The sequence below is a fragment of the Otolemur garnettii genome, unplaced genomic scaffold (genome assembly GCF_000181295.1).
Source record: "Otolemur garnettii isolate 467f Iridium unplaced genomic scaffold, OtoGar3 scaffold00017, whole genome shotgun sequence".
NCBI classification, from domain to species: Eukaryota; Metazoa; Chordata; class Mammalia; order Primates; family Galagidae; genus Otolemur; species Otolemur garnettii.
In genome coordinates this window covers 25,037,094-25,058,062 of record NW_003852412.1, presented here as the reverse complement: position 1 = coordinate 25,058,062, position 20,969 = coordinate 25,037,094, and positions in this window count along the sequence as shown.

Below are 20,969 nucleotides of genomic sequence, written 5' to 3'. Positions count from 1 at the left end.
TTAATTAGAAGAAAATACACAGATTTAGTTGCCTCATTCTGATTTTCTAGACTTGAGTATTTAATGTTTTTATTTCTTTTTGTTGGACATCTCTTTACTGTCAAGCCAGTCTAGACAGTCCCTTTCAACTCTCTGTGACTTTGGGAAATCACTAGGACCCTTAATTATTGGCAAATTCATGTGAAACTGCAATACAAAGGTGAAAACTCATAAACTGAAGGATTTTCTCTAAAGAAATTGTACACATGGAAAGTTACTCTTAGGAATCTCACTTCGGGACAGTACTGAGATTCCTAGAAAACATTGACATCTTGATCATTAATCAAGATCTAGTCTTTTCTAATTTATTAACAACTTCTAATAAAATTGCTCCAAGGGGATTTTGACATCTCTAGTAAGAGATATGCCAAGTTCAAAGTACTTTTCTTTCTTTTTCTTTTTTTTTCCAAAGTACTTTTCTAGGCAAGCACAGACAATTATTTTAGGAGCTTTATTCTGGAGTTCAGAAGATTGAGCTGAAGAGAGGTCAATAATTGCATATTGTGAGTTTTTATTCAAGCCAGGTAATTGAGGTAAATAATTTCTACATAACAATAAACAAGCTCAGGCAGCACCTGTGGCTCAAAGGAGCAGTAGGGCACCAGGCCCATATGCCAGAAGTGGCAGGTTCAAACCCAGCCCCAGCCAAAACCTGCAAAAAAAAAAACAATAAACAAGCTCTATTCAGATCAAGATGGTAAGGCTAGGGAAGAGAGGATGAATAAGGAGTGAGGTTTTACAGTTTTTACTCCTATTATTTTGACTGTTAATACTGGTTTTTAATTTCAGGTTAATGTGAGAGTACAGCCAGGTCACAATATTTGAATTTGTTAGGTGAAGTTATACCTAACAAATTGAACCCCTACATTGTGCCCATTAAGTGGCAACACACCAATCCCCACTTTTCCTCTGTCCCCTTCCCTCATTCCTTGTTCTCTCAGCTAGAATTGAATTGAATTTGACTCCTACATGGGTGTGTATTAGATCATCTGCTGACTTCATATTAGTATTGAGAGTACATCAGATATTTGTTTTTTCATTCTCGTGATACTTTACTAAGGAGAATGTGCTTCAGCTCCATCTAGGTTAATACGAAAAATGTAAAATCCCTATCTTTTTATGGCTGAACAATATTCCATGGTATATACCAAAGTTTGTTAATCCATTCCTCAGTTGATGGGTATTTAGGTTGTTTCCACATCTTGGCGATTGTAAATTGATCTGTGATAAACAATCTCATGCAAATATATTTATAATAAAATGATTTTTTTCTTCTAGGTAGATGTCTAGTAGTGGGATTGTGGGTTCAAATGAGATTTGAGGATTCACCATACTTATTTTCAAAAAGGTTATATGAGTTTCCAATCCCACCAACAGTGTAAAAGCGATCCCCTCTCATGATATGCATGTTAGCATCTGCAGCTTTGGAACTTTGTGATGTCGGCTAATTTTACTGGGGTTAGGTGATATCTCAGGGTAATTTTGATTTGTATTTCTCTGATGATTAGAGCTGATGAGCATTTTTTCATATTTATCTGTCTTCCTCAGTGAAGATTCTATTCATGTCTCTTGCCCACTGAGAAATGGGATTGTTTGCTCTTTTTTTGTTGATTAACTAGAGTTTTCTATAAATATTAGTTATCAAACCTTTATCAGATCCATGGCATGCAAATGTTTGTTCCCATTCTGAAGTTTGTTTATTTGCTTAAATATCCAGAGGCTTTTCAGTTTAACTAAGTCCCATTTATTTTTTGTTGTCATTACAATTGCTACTGAAGTTTACTTCATAAAATCTTTCCCCGGACCAACATCCTCAAGAGCTTTATCTATATTTTCTCTAGGACTTTAATCATTGCATGTGTCAGATTTAAATCTTTTATCCATCTTGACTCAATTTTTGTAAGGGGTGAAAGATGTGGGTCGAGTTTCAGTCTTTTACGTGAGTTTATCCAGCTGGCCTACCACCAATTATTGAATAGGGATTTTTTTCCCCAGTGTTTGCTTTTGTTTGGTTTATCAAGGATCAGATGGCTATAAAAGACTGGTTTTATCTCATGGTTTTCTATTTTGTTCTGTCTGTCTGTCTGACTGAAAAATATACCCTGTCTTTATTTTTATGCCAATACCATGATGTTTTGATCGCTGTGAACATGTACAATAGCCTAAATTATCGTAGAGTTATGCTTCTGGCATTTTTTATTACTAATAATTGCCTTGGCTATGTGGGTTTCATTGTGATTCCAATGAAGACCTATTTTTTTTTCATTTCCTCAAAGTATGATGTTATCATACTTATGATGTTTTCATTTTATTTCCTCAAAGTATGGTATTTTAATGGAGATTGCACTGAATCTGTAGATTGCTTTGGGTAGTATAGATATTTTAACAATGTTAATTCTTTCCAGCCAAAAGCATAATCTGTTCTTCCATTAGTTGATGTTTTCTGCTATTTCTTTTCTTATGGTTTCACAATTATCACAGTAGAGTCTTTTACCTTTTTTGTTAGATATATTCCTAGCTATTTCATTTTCTTTGCAGCTACTATGAAGGGAATTGTGTTCTTGATTAGCTTCTCAACTTTGCTGTTATTGGCATACACAAAGGTTAGTGATTTGTGGACATTGATATTATACCATGAGACATTACTGTATTTCTTGATCACTATCAGGACTCTTGTGGTTGAGTGTCTGGGATTCTCTAGGTATCCTCTACCACATTTGGATGTCTTTTATATCCTTCTCTTGCCTTGTTGCACTGGCTAGAACAGTGGTTCTCAACCTTCCTAATGTCACAACCCTTCAACACAGCTCCTGTGGGTCACAACCCACAGGTTGAAAACCACTGCGCTAGAACTTCTAACACTATATTGAATAGTAGCAGCAATAGAGGACATCTGGTTCCAGTTCTACATTGAAAAGCTTTCATTTTTACTCCATTCAGTATGATATTAGCTGTGGATTTGTCATAGATGGCTTCAATCAGACTTAAAAAATAGCAACCTGTTCCTATATTCTTAAGTGTTATTGTTAGGAAATTTTATCAAGTGCTTATTCTGCATCTATTGAGAGGATCATATAGTCTTTGTTGTTGCTTCCACTGATATGGTGAAGTTCATTTATGGATTTGCATATATTGAATTAGCCTTGCATTTCTGGGATGAAACCTACTTGTTTGTGATGTATAATTACTTTGATTTGTAGCTGTAGTCAATTGCCTAAGATTTTACTGAGTAATTTTACATCTACATTCATTAGTGAAATCAGTCTGTAGTTCTACTTTTTAGTTGGGTCCTTTCCGGGTTTTGGAATTAGGGTGATATTTGCTTTGTAGAAGTGCTGGGGAAGGTTCCTTCCTTCTCAATGTTTTTGAATAGATTGTGCAGTAGTATAGGTACCAGCTCTTCTTTGAAGAGTGAAGCCATCTGGTCCAGGGCATGTTTCAATTGGAAGTTTTTTATTGTTTCTTTGATCTCAGTGCATGATATTGGTCTGATCAAGAGATCTATTTCTTCCTGATTAAGTCTAGAGAGAGGATGTGATTCCAGGTATTGGTCCATTTCATCCACATTGTCAAAAGTATGGACATAGAGTTTCTTGTAGTAATCATATATAATCTGTTGTATCTCTGTGGTATCAGTTATTATTTCACCATTTTAATTTCTGATTGAAGTCATTAGAGATTTTACCTTTTTTGTTTCTAGTTAATCTGGCCAAAGGTTTATCTATTTTGTTTATCTTCTCAAAGAGCCAAGTTTTGTTTTAATTTTCTGAATGATTCCTTTGTTTTCTATTTCATTTATTTCTGATTAATTTTGGTTATTTATTTTCTCTTGTTAGGTTTGGGATTACATTGCTCTTCCTTTTCCATTTCCTTAAGATGATTCATTAGTTTGTTTATGTGCGCTCTTTCTGCTTTTGGGGTATAGGCATCTAACACAATAAATTTCCCTCTTGGGACTTTTTTGCAGTATCCCACAGGTTTTGGTAACTTGTAACTACATTATTGTTATGTTTGAGGAATTTGCCAATTTTGTCCTTTATCTCTTCCTTGACCCACTGTCATTCAACATTATGTTGTTTAATTTCCATGTCTTTGTGTAGGGATGACAATTTTTTTTGGAATTGGGTTCCACTTTTGGCTTGGCTGTTGTTGGTATATATAAAGGCTACCAATTTATGAGTGTTGATTTTGTAACCTAAGACATTGCTGTATCCCTTGATCACTTCTAAGCGTTTAGTAATAGAATCCCTGGTATCTTCCAGATATACAGTCATATCATCTGTGAAGAGTGAAAGTTTAATTTCTTCTGACCCTATATGGATACCCTTGATCACCTTTTCTTCCCTAATTGTGATGGCTAAAACTTCCATTACAATGTTAAAGAGCAATAGAGACAATGGGCAACCTTGCCTCATTCCTGATCTGAGTGGAAATAATTTCAACTTAACTCCATTCAATACAATATTGGCTGTGGGTTTGCTGTAGATGCCTCTATCAGTTTAAGAAATGTCCCTTCTATACCAATTTTCTTAAGTGTTCTGATCATGAAGGGATGCTGGATATTATCAAACACTTTTTCTGCATCATTTGAAAGAATCATATGGTCTTTGTTTTTTACTTTGTTTGTGTGATGAATTATATATAGGGATTTATGTATGTTGAACTATCCTTGAGATACTAGGATAAAACCCACTTGGTTGTGGTGTATAATTTGTTTGATGTGTTGCTGGATTCTGTTTGTTAGGATTTCATTGAATATTTTTGCATCAATATTCATTAGTGATATTGGTCTATAATTTTCTTTTTTGTTGGGTCTTTTCCTGGTTTGGGTATCAAGGTGATGTTTGCTTCATAGAATGTGTTGGATAGTATTCCCTCTTTTTCTGAAAGTTGTGAAATTTTCATTTATGATATCCTCCAGTTGGGCTTCCATCCCTTTGAAACATTCTCCTTCTTGCTGAAGGAGTCCCTGTAATTCATATGTTTGAATGCTTTGTGAAGCCTGATAATTCGCTGATGAATGTTTTCTTTCCCTCTCTTCTTTCCTGTGCTTTTAACTATCTGGGTTAGCTCAAGAGCTTTATCTTCTAGCTATGAATTCTTCCTTCTCTATGTTCTAATCTGTTATTGATACTTTCTACTGCATCTTTAAGATCCCTAATTGACTCCTTCAATTCCTTAATTGCCACTATATCCTTTCTATTCTTCATGTATTTCATCCTTTTTTTCACCTGTTTTTCCACTTTCTTCATCAATTAACTTTATTGCCTTTACCATCCATATTTTAAATTCATTTTTTGTCATTTCCATTAATTCTCGATAGGTGGAATTCCCTGTGATAGGTACCTCAAGGTCCCTTGGGGGGGTCATTCTGTTTTGGCTTTTCATATTGCTAGAATTTTTGTTGGTTCTTCCTCATGTGTGTTTTCTTCTTATTCATTTCCTTCCTCTCACTACCTTGAGAGGTTGAAAGAAAAGAATTGAAGAGAAGTAGAGAAGAAAGACAAAAGTAGAGAAAGAAATCAATAGGAAAAATGGTGATCAGCAGGGTGCTATAACCTCACTCACAAATATAGCCTTTGGGGGAGTGGGTTGGGTGTGTTTCTCAAAGTCAGGGGCTTCTTACCAGCCTGAGAAATATCCCACCTCTGCCAAATATAGAAGAAACATAAAAGAAAAAAAATTAGCAGAATATCAATTGGGACATATCAATACCATCTTTCCAAGGGCCAAAGCTAGAAAGACACATTAGTCTGTGAGCTCCTGATCTCCTTAAGCCAGACCAATGCCATGACCCCACAGCACTCAAAGAAAAGGAGGAAAAATATTAAAAAATAAAAACACATATAGAAACTTACAAATACAATTATAAAAGATATAGGAAAAGGAGGGATATCTTTATGTGGGGAAGATGAGAAAAGTAGAAATATCTCTACCAAAAGAGAAAAGTAAAAAGGAGGAAAGAATAAAAGGGCTTGAAAAATGGTAACAAAAATGAGGAGGCCCTTGCTACTTAACAAAGTAAAAATAAAAATACGACCAGACCCCCTGAAAAAAACAAGAACAACCACAACAATAAAAAAGAGGAAAAAGTAAGAAAAAATTGTGAAAAGGAACAAAAAAAGTGGAAGAAACACATATATGTGTGTGTATAACATATACATATATATAATACATAACAATTATGTATATAACATTATATTGATTGTCTAGACACCAGGTGGCACTGGGGTGTTAGGAGATGGAGAACATACCCTCTGCTTTTGCTATATATAAAATGGAAGCCAGAAGCCACTTTTTAGTTGCAAAGGAGATTCAGTCCTTTCTCCCAGAGTTACTTGCCCTCAATCAGGGCCTCGTCACTTCATCAGCATTCAATCTTCATCTGGTTGTGGTTCTAAAGCTCTCACCAGCTTCCTTGAGAGGCATTTCAAACAATGCCCCCTGAAAACATCATGGCCTTCCTAGGGTCAGGGGCAAGGTCTATTCAGCTCACCCTAAGGATAGTTGCCCAAGCTCAGCAAGTACACCAAAGCTGCCCTGCACTAAGACCGTGTAAACTATTCTTGCATCATGAGCTTACTACAATGTAGCACCCAGTTAGCAGCCACATTGATGGGAGATCCACCTGCCTGGCATTCTCAGCCACTGGATGCTATTTGAGTCCCCTCACTCATTTAAGTACTTTAAACTAGTCATTGGAGCTGTTTAGTTCAAAATTGACAAACTTCAGGACAGCCCATCCCTGTCCCCAGACCATGTGAGGGCTGGTTGATGGCCCCTGCCTGTATACAAGCTCTTGCCTTCTGTGCCAGCTCTCCTCAGCTTCCAACCTCCATTGGCTCCTGAAGTCCACCACTTCTTCACTGTGCCCTTTGAGTGATTTCCCTGTGTAAGTTCCACAGGCAGAGGTAACTGGAAGTCTAGACCCCCTTTCTCACCAAGTAGCTAGTAATAAGCTGATAGCTGTAGGTTTATCTGTGTGGTTCTGAGATTAATGCGCTATGCCAGATTTGTCATTAATGTAAATATCTTTCCCAGGTGAAGAGAAGAGGTGCCAATGTCACAAGAAGTGAAGAAAGGGTATAGCTAGAGCTCCTACAAGAATCTTTCCTAAGCACTTTTCTCCATGACACACCTCTCTATGGCTCTCACTGGTCCTTCATGATTAGCCACAGTCCTGTAATTTCTGCTTAATCATCTGGCAGCTGCCACAGGAACCAGGCTGCAGCACAGGCATGAGCATCAGGAGGACACTGTGAGCACTGAGGGGCAGAGCAGCTTTGATTACTAATATTGTTATTTCTAACAATCAAAGCATAAAAGCATTGACCATTATAAAAATATGGAACTTTGAGTCTCTGCCCATATATATTTTTGCCTGCCTTAGAGTTAATCTATTGTCTTTATTATCATCATTTAAACTATTTTTCTAATTATACATTTTTTTTACCTTTAACCTATAGCAGCCATACCATCTTGTCCCACAAACAACAAGCTTTCTAAATATCCAAAAGATGTTGCTCCTGAGCCATAGCAACATCTGCTGCTTTCTTCACCACAGAAGAAACCCACATGTTTTCACACACACAAAAGCAAAGAAACATGCACACATGCTCACTCAGACACACTGCTACACATACCCATAAATGTTCATCCTTTTCATTTGATTAACTTACATTTTCAAAGAAGGGCAATGGAAATCTATTGCTAGTCTGAAATGTATTTTGATTATGCCTAGAATTATTGACACAATTTTCAAGAGGATAATGTCCTCTTAGGATTTATTATTCTTTTATAAATATTGTATTACATAATTTTCTGACAAATATGTTAAACATTTTACTTATAAATATTACTCTGTAGCATAATTGTTTAGTAGCTACATTATTTAGTATTCCACTTAGTTTAAAAATGATTTCATTATCAAAATTAATGCTGATCATATTAATTATATAGTCTGTAATTCTGTTTTAAGATATTGGTATCAACCCCTCACAGAAAATGCAAATACATTTTCTGCTCTTAATAAATTAATCAAATAACTTTAAATGATTTTCAGTAATATATTTCTTTAGTTCTCAAACAAATATCCCTTCAAAGAATAGTATGTGCTAGAATATGACATAAAAGACACTCCTGTAACACTAAAGTAGAAATTGTATAAATATATGTGTATGTATATACAGAAATGGATGATAAGTATTAATCATTACAAGGCAGAAGTTCAAAAATTGGCAAGAAAGTCTATCATAGAATGTAATCTATTAAAAACTAATCTCTGATAGAATTAGATAATCAAATGTATTTAATTATTTTGCAGTGAACAATTTTAATTCACTGCCCTTTCCTGACCATTTAGTTAAGGTTAGATTCACACTGATAATACGTCATAAAAATCATATTTACAAATGTGCAAAACTAGAAAAGCTCCTAATAGTCAAAACTAAAATAATTTGAGCACAAAAGAAAAAAATTAGCAATAGTATTGACTTTTTAGCAAAGAATGAGACAAATATCCCTTTTACATACTGGAATTCTTAACTTTTTTAATTTTTATTTTTGCAATTAATACAAGAATGCTGACTTTTTCCTTTTGATGTACAGTTCTAAATGTTAGCATATGTGTGGATTTCTGTTACCACCATCACAACCAAGTCATATCATAGAAAACAAAGAACAGGATTATAAAGAAGCTCAGTAAAATACAATAGAAAGAGTAAACAATTCAAAGAAATCAGAAAAAATACTTCCAGAAATGAATGAAAACTTCAATAGAGAGATTGACATATTAAAGAAAAACCAAGTAGAACTTCCAGAAATGAAAAATTTATTTAAGGAAATATAAGCAGAGTGGAAAATTTAAAGAATAGACTAGATCAGGCAGAAGAAAGAATCCCAGAGCTTAAAGATAATTTTTTCAAATTAACTCAGTCAGTCAAAAATAATGAACAGAAAATCAACAAGAAGGAACAAAGTCAAATATAACTACCGTAAGGGTTAAGAAGAAGATAAAGAAGGGCTGAAACCCCTATTTGAAGGAATAATTAAGTAAAAATTTCACCAGTCTAGGGTTTGACTAGAGTCCTAGAGACCTAGACATCCATGTACAAGAAGCTCAACAAACACCTGGGAGATTAATCACAAAGACATTCATCAAGACACAGACTGAGCAGACTGTCCAACGTCAACATGAAGGAAAAAAAACTCTTATGAACTATAAGGTGAAAACACTAAGTAATTTACAAAGGAAATCCCCTAAGACTCCACTGAGATGTTACAAGCCAGAAAGGATGGGAGCCCCATTGTCAGTTTTGTTAAACAGCACAACTGCCAGCCTAGAAATTTGTATCCTGCAATACTAAGTTTCATAAATAAAAGAATTAAATATTTTTCCAGACAAGCATATACTGAGAGGATTTGTTAAAATTAGACATGCCATAAAGGAAATACTCAGAACTGCATTATACATGAATCACAATGGTCACCCACCAATAAATATGTACCGAAAAGCTAAAGTTCACAGCTCACACAAAACAATAGTACAAGAGGTAAAACAAAGCAATCGGTACAACAGAACAGTATGAACAGAATAGCATCCCATATATGATACATGTGAATGGTTTGAATCCTCATTCAAAAGATATAGGCTAGTTTAATGCATAAAAAATGCAAGCCAAGTACTTGCTGTCCCCAGGAAACACTTATAACCCACGAGAATTCATATACACTCCAAGGTTAAATGATGGAAAAAAAGAATCCATGCAAATGAAAGAAAAAGAAAGCAGACATAGTCATACTCATATCAGATAAAATTGACTTTAACAATAGTAAAAAAAGACAAAATTGACACTTATATAATTGTAAAGGGACCAATTCAATAAGAAAACAATCCTAAATATTTGTGCACCTAACACAGAACGTCCTAGTTTCATAAAGGAAATCATATTAGATCTAAACAGAGATAAAAAGTGCCATTATTATTTCCAGATACTTCAACACCCCACTGACAGATGGATAAAGGATCCAAGCACAAAATAAATAAACACTGACCTTACATAAAACTCTAGATAAAATAGGCTTGACAAATATTTACAGAACAGTTTATCCAAAAGCTACTGAATAAATTAATACATTCTGCTCATCAGAATATTGAAAATTATCCCGAATTGTTTACATTTTAGGCCACAAAACACAGCCAAATTCAAAAATTTGAAATTATACTATGTACCTTCTCAGACCACAGTGAAATATAACTAGAAATCAACTCCAAGAGAAACACCTAACTCTACACAAAGTTATGGAAAATAAAAAACCTGCTCCTAACTGATTTTTGGATCAATGAAGGTGGCTTCAGATCCTAATTCTACCAAACTAGGATCTATATTACATAGCCTTTTCCAAAACATAGAAAAATAAGGAATCCTCCTCACACATTCTATGAAGCAAATATCACCTTGATCCCCAAACCAGGAAATGACTCAACAAAGAAAGAAAACCATAGACCAATATCATTAATGAATTATTGATGCAAAAAATATTTACAAAGATCCTAGCAAACAGAATTCAATGACACATCAAAAAAAAATTATACATCACAATCAAGTTGGTTTTATCCCAGGTCACAAGTGCCAGGGCATCGCAGCTGACAGCAACGTCAAGCTCTTGGGCTCAAGTTATTCTCTTGCCTCAGCCTTCTGAGTAGCTGGGACTATAGGCCCCCACCACAACACCCGGCTATTTTTAGAGATGGGGGTTTTGCTCTTGCTCAGGCTGGTCTCAAACCTGTGAGCTTAGGCCATCTACCTGCCTCAGCCTCCCAAAGTGCTAGGATTACAGGTGTAAGCCACTGTGCGTAGCCTAGATTGGACATTTCTTCAATTGATAGTGGTCATCTACAGCAAACCCACAGCCAATATCATATTGAATGGAGTAAAATTGAAAACATTCCCTCAGATCTGGAACTAGACAAGGATTCCCATTGTCACCACTGCTATTCAACATAGTACTAGAAGTCCTAGCCATTACAATCAGGCAAGAGAAGGGAATCAAGGGTATTCAAATGGAGACAGAAGAGGTCACCCTCTCACACTTTGCAAATGACATGATCTTATGCCTGGAAAACCCTAGGGACTCAACTACAAAACTCTAAGAAGTGATCAAGGAATGTAGCAGTGTCTCAGGAGACAAATATAAATAGTTAAAAATCAGTAGCTTTAGGGAAGCACCTGTGGCTCCAGGAGTAGGGTGCCAGACCCATATACTGGAGGTGCTAGGTTCAAACCCAGCCCTGGCCAAAAAAGAAAAAAAAAAATCAGTAGCCTTTCTGTAATCCAATAATAGTCAATCTAAAAATATAGTCAAGGACTCTATTCCTTTTATAGTAGTGCTGAAGATAATGAAATATCTGGGAATTTATCTAACAAAGAATGCAAAAGATCTCTATAAAGAGAATTATGAGTAAAAAAATAGCAGATGTTAACAAATGGAAAAACATACCATGCTTGTGGCTACGAAGAATCAACATTGTTAAAATGTCCAAACTACCCAAAGCAATCTACAGATTTAATGCAACCCCTATCAAAGCACCAATGTCATACTTCAAAGAACTTGAAAAAATAGTACTCTGTTTTATATGGAATCAGAAAAAACTTTGGATAGACAATACATTACTTAGAAATAAAAAAAAACTGGAGACATTATGTTACTAGACTTCAGGTTATACTACAAATCTATAGTGATTAAAACAACACAGTAATGGCACAAAAACAGAGAGATAGATATGTGGGTAAGAATAGAGAATCTAGAGATAAATCTAGCCACATATCATTATATGATGTTTGACAAACCTAACAAAAACATACATTGAGGAAAAGAATCCCTGTTTAACAAATGGTGCTGGGACAACTGGCTAGCAACCCATAGATGACTGAAAGTGTACTCTCACCTTTTGCTAATAACAAAAATTGTTTCTCACTGGATAAAATATTTAAATTTAAGACATGAAACTAAAAATATACAAGAAGAGAGTACAGGGAATGTGCTTGAAGATCTTGGCCAGAGCAAATATTTTATCAGGAAGACCCCCTTGGCAATTAAAGCAGCATCAAAAATATTTTACTGGGATCTGATCAAGCTGAAAAGATTCTACACAGCTAAGGGCACTGCAAGTAAAACAAACAGACAGCCTTCAGAATGGGGGAAGATTTTTGCAGGTTATGATTCCAACAATGGTCTGATAATTAGCATCTACGGAGAATTCTAATCAATAAGAAAAGAACAAACAATCCCATTTCTTTGTGGGCAAGAGACTTGAACTGAAACTCCTCTGAAGATTACAGGTGAATGGCCAACAAACACATGAAAAAATGCTCATCATCTTTAATCATCACAGAAATGCAAATCAAAACCACTTTGAGATGTCATCTAACTCCAATAAGATTAGCCCTTATCATGAAAACCAAAAACTGTAGATTTTGGCATGGATATGAAGAGAAGGGAACACTTCTACACTGTTGGTGGGATTACAAACTAATATGACCTGTTTGGAAAGAAGTATGGCGAATTCTCAAGGAACTAAAGGTTGACCTACTGTTCAATCCTGCAATTCCATTACTAAGTATCTACCCAGATGGACAAAAATCATTTTGCAAAAAAGACATTTGAACAAGAATGTTTGTTGCAGCCCAAATCATAATTCCAAGTTCATGGAAGCAGCTCAAATGCCCATCAACCTGACTAACAAATTGTAGTATATGTATACCATGGAATACTATGATATGTAACAAATTGTGGTATGTGTATAACATGGAGTACTATGTAGCATAAAAAAGAGGGAGACTTTACATCTTTTATGTTTACCTGGATGGAGTTGGAACATATTCGTCTTAGTAAAGTATCTCAAGAACAGGAATAAAAGTATCCAATGTACTCAATAGTATTATGAAACCAATATATAATCACTTAAAACATTTGTACAAATGATAAAACACAAATATAGTCCAGAAAGAAGGAGGGGATGGGGGAGAGGGCAAGGCTAAGTGGAAGTAGGGTATTTGGTGGGATCTTGCCTAATGTGCACAATGCAAGTGTACATTTCAAAACAAGTAAGAATAAATTATAAATGTCTTACTAACAAAATAAGTAAGTGAGGTGATGGCTATGTTAATCAGTTTGATTTAAGCATTCCACATTATATATAAAATCATCACATTGTACCCATAAATGTATACAGTTATGATTCAATAAAAATTAAATTAAAAAAAGAATTCTAGGAAGGAATGTTGGAAAAACTTTTTTAGATATTAGTCTAGGCAAACAATTTATGATGAAGACCCCAATAGCAATCATGTAACAACAAAAATGAATAAATAGGACTTGATTAAATGTAAAAGCTTCTGTACTGCCAAGAAAATAATCAACAGACCGAACAGATGATGTACAAAATTAGAGAAATTATTCCCAAGCTATACATTCAATAAAGCACTAATAAGTAGAATCTACAAAGAAAAAAGAACTAAATCAAAGCAGTAAACAACCCCATTAAAAAGTGGGCTAAATACATGAACAGAAAAATTTTAAAATAAGATAGTCAAATGGCCTATAAACATATGAAAAAATTTTTCAGTGTCAGTAATCATCAGGGAAGTACAAATTAAAACCACAATGAGATATTACCTTATTCCAGTTGAAAGTGGTTTTATTAAAAAGGTCCCAAACAAGAGACGCTACCTTGTACATCAAAAGAAAGAAATGCTAATACACTGGTGTTGGAATTGCAAATTAATACAACCAATAGGGGGATACCTCAAAAAATGAAAAATAAACCTATCATTTGATCCAGTAAACTAACTAGTGGATATTTCCCCCTAGAAAAAGAAGGCATTTTACAAAAATACACCTGCACTTGAATGTTTGTTGCAACACAGTTCACAATTGCAAAGATGTGCAATCAACCCAAGTGCCCATCAACTCGTGATTAGATTAACAGATGGTGATACATGTACACCATGGAATACTATTCAACTATTAAAAGGGATGGATTAATACCTTTGTAACAATTTGGCTGGAACCACAGACCATTATCCTAAGAGAAATAGCAGAATGATAAACCAACACATGTGTTCACTATTAAATTGGAACTATTCAGTGAGCACACATGTGCATAGAGGGAAGTAAATTTCAATGGAAATCAAACAGGGGCAAGGGAGGAGAGGATAGGCAGAAACCTACCTGTGGGTTAATGACAGTGTCTGGGCACAATTATAACCATGACTCCAGCATTATTAAAAAGATCTATGTACTAAAAATATTTGTACCCTCATAATACTTTGAAATATTAAATAATAATAATTTGTAACATCCTTCTATGGCCATATTCTCCCTTGAACATTACCTCTAGCATCACTGATTTATTGTCTGAAGCTATGGCTTTTTTTTACTTTTAAAAATGTCATACAAATAGAATCATGCACTATGTAACCTTCTGAACAGGCTTCTCTTATTCAGTCTAAAACCTTTTAGATTTATCCAGGTTATTCCCCGCATCAGCAATTTGTCCATTTTTGCTGCTGAGTTGTATCTCATTGTATGGAATATTCGGTTTATCCACTCACTGAAGGACATTTAGGTTTTTGCCAGTTATGTTGTTTGGTTTTTGCAAATATGAACACAGCCACTACATTCACTTTTGTGCAGATATTTGTGTTAATGCAATTATTTAGGCTAAATCCCAGAAATGGGATGGCTGGGTGATGTGGTATGTACATATTTAACTTTATAAGAAACTGCCAAAACATTTTCAGAGTGGTTATACCATATTTCATTCCTACCAGCCACATATGATCCCCATTCTTCTGTGTTCTTGCCAGTTCTTAATTATAGTCAGTATTTTTTTTTAGAAATCTTATAGATATGTTATGATATCTTATTGTAATATTGTTTGCATTTCCATGGTGGCCTAAGAGGTTGAACCTGAGTGCCTTTACTACCATTGAATCTATCTTTGCAAGTGTTTTTTCAATCCTCTGAACAATTTTTACACACATTATTTGGTTTTTGATTGTTGAGTTTTAAGAGTTCTTTACATATTCTAGATACATGCAATTTGTTCATTATGTAATTTTCCAATAACTTCACAAATCTGTAACTCATCTTTATTCTCTTAACAGAGTATTTCACAGAGAAATTTTTTTTATTTTGATAAAGTCTAATTTAGCTTTTTATAATGGATCATGATTCTGATTTTGTGTTTAAGAAATCTTCCTTTAATACCAGAACACAAAGATGTTCCCTTATATTTTCTTCCAAAAGTTTCATAGTTTTATGCTTTACATTCAGGTCCATGATGCATTTTGAGTGAATTTTTGTATAGGCTGAGGTTATGTTTTGGCACATGGATTATTAGTTGTTCAAAGTAATTTGTCAAAAAGATGATACTTTATTTGTTCATTCTTTTCTTATATTTTTCAAAAATCAAATGGCCATATTTATATAGATATATTTCTTAGCTCTACTTTTTGTTGCATTGATCAATGTGCCTATTTTTTTCACAATGCTGCACTGTCTTGATTACTGTAACTATATGGTAAACGTTAAAATCAAATAGTGTGATTCCTCCAAAGGGATTTTTCTTTGTAAAACTAGCATTTAAAAAATTAAATAAATAAAGTAAAACTTTCTTTCAGAAGAACTGAAAATACAAAATATAAATGGAATGAGGACAATATAAAATCATCCTGAGAATACCACGATGATAATTATTGTAGGCAAGGTCCACTAATTAATGATTAAATTTTTATTGGACAAAACTTTCAGAAACAGTACTTCTAAATAGCTTTTTGAAATATTTATAACTTACTATTGTGGCTTCCATGCATATTTTCAACATCTTTTATATTCTTCCCTAAAAGAGGTGAAAGTTAATTCTGTTCTGAAATATGAAAATATGGAAATATTTGGAAATATGGAAATATTTCCATATAGAAATATTAAAAAATCCTAACTTCACAGTAGCAAAACCTGGACTCAAGTGATTATGGTTTAATATCTCCAGTAACTAGGCATTCAATACTGGGTACCCTGTTGGAATACAGTGGAAAGGGCATAATTTCAAATCAACCATGAGAAAGCCTCAAACAGACTTAGATGGCTACAAAATACAGCACTGATCAAAACTGTCAAGGTCATTAAAGACAAGAAAAGACTGAAGGACTAGCACAGATTGGAGGGAGTCTACAGAGATGTGAGGACCAAATGCTACATTCTCTCCTACATTAAATTAGGGAATGAAAACTAGTAAAAACCAAGGAAAGTCTGAGGTTTAGTTAATATTATTGTACCAGGAGGGCAGCAGAGGTAAGATGGCAATCTGCAGCCAGCTTTCTACAGAGGCTCCCATCCAGAAGGAGAGTTAAACGACAGAAATTTAGCAAGTAAGCCAATGGTTTGGAGCTGAGCCAAGAGAGAAGGTTGAAAAACCCACATCAACCCTGCTGAGGTGAGTTGCAACCCCAAAGATACAAACAAAAAGTACTAAATTCATCGCCAAGTGGACGGGAGTCCCCTCTCCACAAGAAGAGCTCGCAGTAAACTCCATACAAACAAGCGAGCAGAGTTCAAATGTCCTCCCATTCTATCCCATGGGAGAGACCCTCAAAAAATGGACCTCTTACCCTTACTAGGGTGCCATGGCACTCTCTTGTCAGGCATAAAACTGTACATATTCTCTACCTTCAATTCTGAACTCCCAGCACTCTCACTCTGAGGTCTGGAAGCCTGGCCCCCATGGAGTCCAGATTGTTGGGCATTTTCTCAAGAGCTGTGGACAGGGGAAGGGCTGTTGCTCATCTGTGCTGATTCTGCAGTATGTGAGTAAGGAGAGGATGGTCAGCTGAGAGGGAACCATACAGGAGTGGCGGTGACCCAAGGTGCAGAGCAGTGCCACAGCAATGGGAACAATAAGGCTCATACCCCTGGAGCCATTCTGGACAGATAAGCCCTGTCTCTCTGGGCAACTAGAGGAAGCCTGGCTCCTTCTCTGGTGTCAGCCACTGGTGGATCTCAGACAGAAGCATAAGCCCCATGAGTAAAGGGAAGCCCTGAGGTGGTCGCAGCCTGAGAGGAGTGCAGGGACTAGAATACATGAGGGCAGAGCAGGCAGACTCCCAGGGTGGGGCTGAGCCAGAGGACTGCTTTAATGAGGCTAAGATGCACCCGGCCCTCAGGGGATCATAGCTGAGACAAAGGCGGGCAGGCAGAGACTGGAACTGACAGTTGAGTGTAAGCTCTAACTGTTTGCCCTTGGCCAGAACTGAGTCATGCTTTCTGTTACCTCAAGCAGCATCTGATCTACAGGGGAATATAGCTGGTATGGAAACAAATTCAGTGAAGATGTTCTGTTCTGCCAGCAACATAAATCAGGGGCTGGGCTGGAACTGACTGAACAGCCCAGCCTCCATTAAGTACCTAAAGTTGTCAGGCCTCACCTCCCTCTGCCAGATAGTGGCAGAGAGCAGCAGACTGGTAGAGGAAACATAGATCTCCCTCTGACACAATCAGGTGCAAACTTCTGGAGCATCTGCTCATTGGGGGGACCTGGGTCACAGCCCTTTGAGGTTACCAGTGACTGGGTGTGACAGAGGTGCGAGGTGGGGAAGAAGGCATAAAACTTCCTAGACTAATTTATTTACTGGATTAGTTCTTCTGACCTCACAGAGTACCAGAATGAGTCATACTTGAGCTGCCAGCAGACCCCTGCTATCTAGTTGCCAGAGACCTTTTCAACTCCCCCACCTGAAACCAGTGCTGATTTGGACCTCTTGAACTGGGCCAATCACCCAAGGACTATCCAAAGTGGTACCCTGGATGTGTGGTTGTGGGAAGATTTGATTTTCCTTTTCCAATTGTTGCCAGTGGGGGGCAGGGTGACTTAATTGCTGATATTTCTCCACAGCTGAGACTTCAACACAGAGTAACTGATTCACTAGGGTAGAACAAGACTAGCTGAAAACAAGACAGAGCCACTAAGCCCCACCACACCAAGCAGGGTCCCAGATTCTTAGGCCGTAGCACTGTACTGGTCCTTGGCAAAACTCTAGGGGAAAAGTCCCAGCCTTTGGGCAAAGGGCTAGTGAACTACTTCTGGAGCCCCCTACCCAACTTCTCCTTATCTACTTATCTAGCCAAACAGTGTAAATTAAGCATGGGGTGGAATTAGTGGAAAAACTATGGTAACATGAAGAACCAGAGGAGATCAGTCTCCTCAAGGAAGGACCTGGAAGATGCAACAGAAGATCCCATCTATAACCAAGATGGCTCAGATGTCAGAATTTGAATTCAGAATTTGGATTGCAAATAAGATTAATAGAATAGAGGCAAAGTTGGAACTAGAAATTCAAGGAGTATTTCAAAAGTTATCTCAAGAATTCAAAGACAAAATCAACAAAGATTTTGACACATTGAAACAAGACTTTGCAGACCTCAAAGATCTGAGAGATACAGTAGAATCTCTCAGCAGCAGAATGGAGCAAGCAAAAAAAAGGATTTCTGACACTGAAGACAAAGCTTTTGAATGTTCTAATGCACTCAAAGCAGAAGAGAAATGGAGAATAAAAACAGATCATTCTTTCAGAGAACTCTGGGATAATTTGAAGAAAACAAATATTCACCTTATAGGAATCCCTAAAGGTGATGAAGTTGCTTCACAAAACACAGAAGCTCTTCTTCATGAAATTATAAAAGAGAACTTTCCAGATATGCCAAGACATTCTAAAATTCAGATAGCAGACAGTTTCAGAACCCCAATATGACTCAACCCAAATAAGACATTCCCCAAGCACATCATAATTAACTTCACTAAAGTTAATATGAAAGAGAAAATTCTAAAAGCAGCCAGACATAAGAAAACCATAACCTATAAGGGGAAGAATATTAGAATGACCGAAGATCTCTTTACTGAAAACTTTCAGGCTAGAATAGGGTGGTTATCAACTTTTAATCTCCTAGAACAAAACAACTTTCAACCCAGGATCCTGTATCCAGCTAAACTGAGTTTCATCTATGATGGAGAAATGAAATACTTTCATGACATTCACATGTTGAAGAAATTTACCATAACTAAACCAGCCATACAGGATATCCTCAGACCTATCCTCCGTAATGACCAGTGCAATCCTCCACCAAAAAAGTAAACTCACTCAAATTCCAACTTCCACAGTGGTGAAAGGATTAAAAATGTTCACTGGATTTTTGAAAAACTCAATACCCAAAATTTTACCAGGCTTATCAATATTCTCAATTAACGTGAATGACTTAAATTGTCCTCTAAAGAGGCACAGATTGGCTAACTGGATACAAAACACAGACCACCAGATATCCAAAAAATCAGGCCAGATATCTGCTGCATACAAGAATCTCATCTTACCTTACCTTAAAAGATAAATATAGACTCAGGGTGAAGGGATGCTCATCTACATTAAAGGCAAATGGAAAGCAGAAAAAAGCAGGTGCTGCAACTTTACTCGCAGATACAATAGCTTTAAACCAACAAAAGTAAGTAAGGATAAGGATGGTCACTTCATATTTGTTAAGGGTAAAACTCATTATGATGAGATTTCAATTATTAATATTTATGCACCCAACCAGAATGCACCTCAATTTATAAGAGACACTCTAACAGGCATGAGCAACTTGATTTCTTCCAGCTTCATCATAGTCGGAGATTTTAAAACTTCTTTGGCAGTTTTGGATAGATCCTCCAATAAGAAGCTGAGTGAAGAAATTTTAGACCTAAACTTAACTATCTAACATTTGGATTTAACAGACATCTACAGAACAATTCATCCTAACTTAACTGAATACACATTTTTCTCATCAGCCCACAGAACATACTCCAAAATCGATCACAAGTCTAACCTCAGCAAATTTAAAAGAATAGAAATTATTCCTTGCATCTTCTCAGACCATCACAGAATAAAAGTTGAACTCATTAACAACAGAAATCTGTAGACTCATACAAAAACATGGAAGCTAAATAACAGATGCTGATAATAATCGGACCCACAAGATAGGTCGGTCAGACATGAGATTAAGAAGGAAATTAACAAATTTTTGGAACAAAACGATATTGAAGACACAAACTATCAGTACCTCGGGAATACCGCAAAGGCAGTCCTAAGAGGGAAATTTATAGCACTGCAAGCCTTCCTCAAGAGAACAGAAGAGAGGAAGTTAACTTCAGGGGTTATCTCAAGCAACTGGAAAAAAAAAGAACATTCCAATCCCAAACCCAGCAGAAGAAAAGAAATGACCAAAATTAGAGCAGAATTAAATGAAATTGAAAACAAAAGGATTGTACAACAGATCAATAAATCAAAAAGTTGGTTTTTTGAAAAGGTCAATAAAATAGATAAACCTTAGGCCAACCTAAGCAGGAAAAAAAGAGTAAAATCTCTAATTTCATCAATCAAAAATGGTAAACATGAAATAACAACAGACTCCTCAGAAAATTCAAAAAATTCTTCATGAATATTACAAGAAACTTTATTCTCAGAAATATGAAAATCTTAAAGAAAATGACCAATACTTGGAAGTGCACCACCTTCCAAGACTTAGCCAAAAGGAAGTGGAAATGTTGAATAGGCCTATAACAAGTTCTGAAATAGCATCAACTATATAAAATCTCCCTAAAAAGAAAAGCCCAGGACCAGATGGCTTCACGTCAGAATTCTACCAAACCTTTAAAGAAGAACTAGTACCTATACTACTCAACCCTTTCCAAAATATAACAAAAGAAAGAATACTACCCAACACATTCTATGAAGCAAACATCACCTTCATCCCCAAACCAGGAAAAGACCCAACAAGAAAAGAAAATTATAGACCAATATCACTAATGAATATTGATGCAAAAATATTCAACAAGATCCTAA